General features: G+C 47.4%; 1 long non-coding RNA gene across 1 annotated transcript; it reads right to left on the bottom strand.

Annotated features, from left to right (window-relative positions):
• Positions 1–662: 662 nt before the first annotated feature.
• Positions 663–2924, bottom strand: LOC106726557. The gene is made up of 5 exons (XR_001362623.1): positions 2544–2924; positions 2413–2433; positions 2308–2334; positions 1120–1143; positions 663–723 (listed from the first exon to the last, which is right to left on the bottom strand). It is a non-coding gene; the product is annotated as an uncharacterized LOC106726557 (long non-coding RNA).
• Positions 2925–5779: the final 2855 nt, after the last annotated feature.

Here is a 5779-nt window from a genome sequence, read left to right as displayed (position 1 = left end):
CAAGACCCCCAGGAGGTATGGCTGGTGCTGCCACACTGTTTGTCCTTTTGTCCTGACAACCATTACTACCAGAGTTGTGTGTTAAACAAGTACTGTAACAGGTCCGTGAGTGGTGAAAAGTCTGTGCAGACTGATACATAGTGTGTCTGCTCCAACCCCACACCCCTGTGAGTAAATGACTCTATAATACAGTCTGTTATAATCTAAGGAGTTGCCTACATCACTTTTAGGTCTTAAGACCCTTCTCCTGACTGTGGTCATTACCGTCAGACACACACCCATCATGAACAGGCCATGGCTTCCCTCTTGGAGTTTTGACCAACACACACTCATCACCTCGTCTAGTCTCACCTCCACCCTCACATAGTAGGAATGACCACCATCATCTCAAAGGGACTCAGAGACATGGAACATCTTGAGGATAATCAGGGCAGGAGGGGCAGCAGCTGGACCAGGTCACCTCCTCCCTCTCCCTCCTGCCCTTGCCCCCAGCTCCATCCCTCATGCCTCCTCCTTCCCACACAGACCTGGGGAAGCCCGGGGCAGCAGCTGTCCCTGGCTCTCTTGGCAGCAGATGGGCACACTGTGGGGACCTCATGCCACCCACCCAGATGTCCCCCAGTCAAGAGCTGGAGAAGAAAGAGGGAGCCAGGCCCCTGAGTCGTTGTCCCAGGGAACACACAGTGACTCACTCACCAGGTTGGTAAAGGGCCATCTTCCACTCTGAAAGGAAGGAGACACAGGCAAGGAAAGGTCATCATTTCTGTTCTCCCCACACCATCCTCCTCACTGAGCCTCTTCCCTCTCCTTCCCACCAATATCTAGTTTCCTTCCTCCACAGCTCTGAGGAGGAGGCACAAAAGCTCTCAGAATGTTGGGCTTCCCTCCATCACGGTGGGGCTGTGGGTGACGGGGCCAGGCTGTGCCCAGGTGTGGGCGTGTGTGGCAGTAGGTGAGGGGACACTGGAGCTGGGAGGTCCTCTCTGGGGGTCCAGAGAGGCAGGGTGGTCCTCCACAGAACATGAGCTCTGAGCAGGGTCTGATGATCCCTCACCAGCACAGAAAGGGATGAAGGGCTTTGTACACAAGTGCAGGAACCAGAGAGCATGAGTCACTCACCAGCATAGGCCTGAGACCTGTCACCTGCAAAGGAAGGAGGCAGGGTCACCTCAACCGTCATTTCTGAGTCCTTTCCTTTCTCTTTTGTTTGACCCCCACCTCCCGCTCCCTCTGCCTGCTCCCCGCTCCTCTTTAAAGTCACCTGCACCTAGTGACCTGCAGACACCAAGTGGGGCTTCCCCAGCTGCACCTGTAGGTCTGTCCTGTACGTGTCTGTACAGCAGTCACCTTTAACTACTGTTTCACTTTCTGAAGTTTCAGTTACCCTCTGTCACCCACAGTTGGAAAATATTAAATGGAAAATTCCAGAAATAAGCAATTCATAAGTTTTAAATTGCACATCATTCTGAGCAGTGTGATGACACCTGTGCCATCCGTCTCTCACATGCCAACCTGAGAACCATCCCTGTGCCCAGCATGTCCACCCTGTGTTCCTCTCATAAGCCACTTAGTCACTGAGGAGCCAGCTCTATGGTCAGATCTGCCTCAGCATCACAGGGCTTGTGTGAAAGTCCCCTCATGTTACTTAATAATGACCCATCATTGCAATGACCCATTGGGGTGTGGCAATGAGAAGCCTTCCTTTAAGTGAGAAGGAGAAACCTACTATACACAGGGTGTGGTGCTATCCATGGGCCAGGCACCCACTGGGTCTTGGATCCCATGCTCCTGGCATACAAAGTGACTGTCTTACTCCTGTACCTGGCATAGGCTTCTCGTGTGCATACGTGTATGCATATATGTGCTAGAACCCATCTACTCAATCTGCATGATTTCCTGCTGATTTCCAAAAAGAATTGGGTGACTTAATGAGAAAATTTCAGGGACTACTTTTCAGCAGTTATGATAAATCTGGGACAGCTGACACCAATCCCTCCTCCTTAGAAGAGAATGTTCTTTCTCCTTCTGGTTTCCTCTCAGCAGCCTATAGATTGTGTAGAGCAGCCAGGGAGGGAGGACTCACATCATGAATCCATCTCCCCTCTCCTTTCTGGGGTTCCCTGGACATCCGGGTGTGAGCAGCCTGGTGGAGGGAGCCTGACCCCTTTCTATAGGGAGGAAACCCTGCCGACCTCCCCCATCAGCGTCCTCATTCCTTCCCCTGGGCGGTCAGGGGTGAGGAAGGGGCTGGACAGGTCCCAGCAGAGAGTCTCAGATGTGGGTCCAGGTCCAGGTCTAGGTACTCACCCGCTATGATCTGCTGCTTTGTCCACCCTGCAGGGGAAACGGGAGGGGTCGGTGAGCGGGTTACCAGGGACCCCAGAACCCGCTTGGTGGGGGATCAGGACTTACTGAGCAACAACTCCAGCGTCTCTGGAAATAAGCAGAAAGAGAAGGTGCTGTCATGGGGACGGAAGGGGGGACCCGTGCTGTGGGTGGGCGACCTGGGGCGAGGGACCCACCCACCTGCAGCCAGGCCTCACCTTTGGCGCTTCGCTCTTGTTGCTCCTTCCCCTGTGCTGCTTCTTTCTCAGCTCGCTCGCTCTCCTTCTCATGGCTCAAGGCCCAGATTTTCTTGTATTGTCGCCAGAAGAATACCGCCCCGACCAGGGTTCCAAACAGAGCCAGGAGAGTCACCCCCACAGCCACCTGCCAGGGCTTCGCACAGGAGAAGAAGGGGCCTGCGGAGGGAAAGCCTCAGCTACTCACCCCAAGGGGCGCGGGGTCTCCAGGAGGGGAAGCGACATTTCTCTTCCCAAAATGCCCAGAACTCTCCCGTCACACAGACTAGTGTCCTCATGTCTGGCTCTCACATGGGAACAGTTAGAATATAATGTACATACAGTCGTTGGCATCTCCTCTCCACCCCCTCCCCCGTATATCAGGGTCTCATCATCGGCTTAACCTGCTGACTCAGAAAGTGACCTTTGGGGCTGGAGGGCATTCAGGGTCTTCTGCCTGAGCAGCTCTGTGACCTTGAATCAGTGACTTAGCCTTCTGTTCTCCGTGTCCTAATTGGCTGAGCATTAAGTTAATGCTTCTAAAGTCCCTGACACAATGTCAGTGCCATGCGAGAGTTTATTCATTTTAAAAATATAAACATCATTGAGATTCAAGATGGCAGTCGCTATGATGGCAGGTTACAAGATAGTGTGTGAGTGTGAGAGCAAAAGCAGAGTGTGTGGATGTGCTGGGAGTGTCTGTATGTGTGAGTGAGGGACAGCTATATTCCACAGGACTGTTGGGGACTATATTCCCCTGGATGGGCAGCCTCTACTGCTGCTGAAATCTCTCCTGGAGTGGACGGCTCTGCCACAGAGACCACACCATCTTGTAGGGGAGAGTGGCTGTGATCAAGCCCAGCCTCACCTTCAACCAGGGAGACCTTGGATACCTCCTTGGACTCTACAACTACAACACTCAGGGACCAGCTGCCTCAGCTGCAAACCCACAAACACTGAGACTCCAGCCTCCCAGGCCATGGGTGCCTAAAAAGTTTGTCCAGGGGGAGAAAAAGTGGTGCTGAATATGCGGACGGGTCCTGTGCCTTAGCACAGAGCAGATAGAAGGAACAGCTGAATCAAATAACATCCACCCAGAATTGGTAAATTAAACACAGCTGGATGGAAAGGTCAAAGATGGTGTAGAGAGAGTCAATGCAGGAGAGAGAGAGTTACATAACCAGACACCCTGAGAGGAGCAAACATGGGGAGACAAAGAAACAGCCCCAATATGAAAGAAAAGTAGGAATCACTGGAAAAGGAAGTAAATGAAATGGAGGCAAGCAATATATCAGAGAATTAATTCAGAAAAAATGGTCATAAAGACTCTGAAAAGAATGGAAGATGAATTCAACAATATGTGTAAGAACCAAGAGGAAATGAAGACCCAAGAAGAAATGAAAAATGACATCACTGCAATAAAGAACATAATAGAAAGCATCAACAGTAGATTAGAAGAAGCTTTTTTTCCTTTTCCCAATTTCATTTTTGCACTCCTTTTTTTATTTTCCTCTTTTTCCTTTTTCTCTTCTTTTTTCATCCTTATCCCCTAATTCTCTTTTCTCAGGTGGTCACTTTTATTTGCGGTGATTAGTATCGTGAATACATTTGTGTTCAGTGCCTTGTGCATTGTGCCTTGTTGTGTTGTATTTTGTACCTTTAAATCAACGTAGCAGAGAGAAAACTACAAAAACAAACACCTGGAGAAGAGAGATCATGGGGAGACAAAGAATCAGCCCGCATATGAAGGAAAAACATGCATCACCAGAAAAGGAAGTAAACAAATTGGAGGCAATGGAGGCAAGCAACCTGTCAGAGAAAGAATTCAGAGAAATGGCCATAAGGTGGATGAAAAGAATGGAAGACAAATTCAACAATATGTGTAAGAACCAAGAGGAAATGAAAAAAATGACATCACTGCTATAAAGAACTCAATAGAAAGCATCAACAGTAGACTAGAAGAAGCAGAGGACAGCATCAGTGAGCTAGAAGAAAAGGTAGGAAAAAATACCCAAGCAGAACAGCAACTGGAAAATAAACTTAAATTACAGGAGGAGAGCCTAGGGGAACTTTGGGACAACACGAAAGGAAACAAAATCGGCATAATAGGCTTATCAGAAGGAGAGGAAACTGAGCAAGGAATAAAAAACCTGTTTGAAGAAATAATGACAGAAAACTTCCCTGATATCAGGAAGAAAAAATTCACACAAGTCTAAGTAGCTCACAGAGTCCCAAACAATATGAACCCAAAAATACTGACACCAAGACACATTACAGGCAGCCTTCAGGTAACGTTGGACTTGACATATGTCGTTTCTTGGTTACGTCGCCATCTCAGATTTATAGTATTTATTTTTTAAAAAGTTCCGTCATTTCGACATATGTACATATGTGCTTTATGTTTTTTATTATTTATTTACCATCAGTAAAGGTCAGGAATTGTTATCATTCTTTTAAATTTTTTTTACTGTTTCACTTCATTACTGCTGTGTATGTGTTCCATGTGAGTGACATAAGTGCTTATGTAGGCGGGTTCCCACTTACATCGAAAATCACGTTACATCTCAACGTAGGAATAGATATCCAAGGTAACCCAAGGACCTACTGTATAATTAAATTGGCAAACACCAATAACAAAGTAAGAATCTTAAAGGCTGCCTGAGAGAGGCAGAAAGTTACCTACAAGGGATCTCCAATCAGACTATCAAGTGATTTCTCAACAGAAACACATCAGGCCAGAAGGGAATAGAATGAAATATACAAAGTCATGCAAAGCAAGGGTCTGAATCCAAGAATACTGTACCCAGCAAGGCTATCAATCAAAGTTGAGGGTGAAATCAGGAGCTTCACAGATAAAAACAAACTAAGGGAGTTTATTACCACCAAACCAGCAATGCAAGAAATGATAAAGGGTCTGCTGTCAAAAGAAGAAATAGGAAGAGAAGAAGGAACACAGGCATGAAGAATAAAAACGGCGACAAACAAGTACCTATCAATGATAACATTAAATGTAAATGGATTAAATGCCCCAATCAAAAGACATAGGGTAGCTGAATGGACAAGAAAACATGACCCATATATCTGCTGTCTACAGGAGACTCACCTCAGAACAAAGGACTCACACAGACTCGTGGTGAGGGTATGGAAACAGGTTTTTCAGGTGAATGGAAATGAAAAACATAGCTGGGGTAGCAATACTGATATCTGACAAATTAGAC

This window comes from Myotis brandtii, unplaced genomic scaffold (genome assembly GCF_000412655.1).
Source record: "Myotis brandtii unplaced genomic scaffold, ASM41265v1 scaffold28119, whole genome shotgun sequence".
NCBI lineage: Eukaryota > Metazoa > Chordata > Mammalia > Chiroptera > Vespertilionidae > Myotis > Myotis brandtii.
The sequence above is the reverse complement of the archived record's forward strand: the minus strand, read 5'-3'. Positions and strand labels throughout refer to the sequence as shown.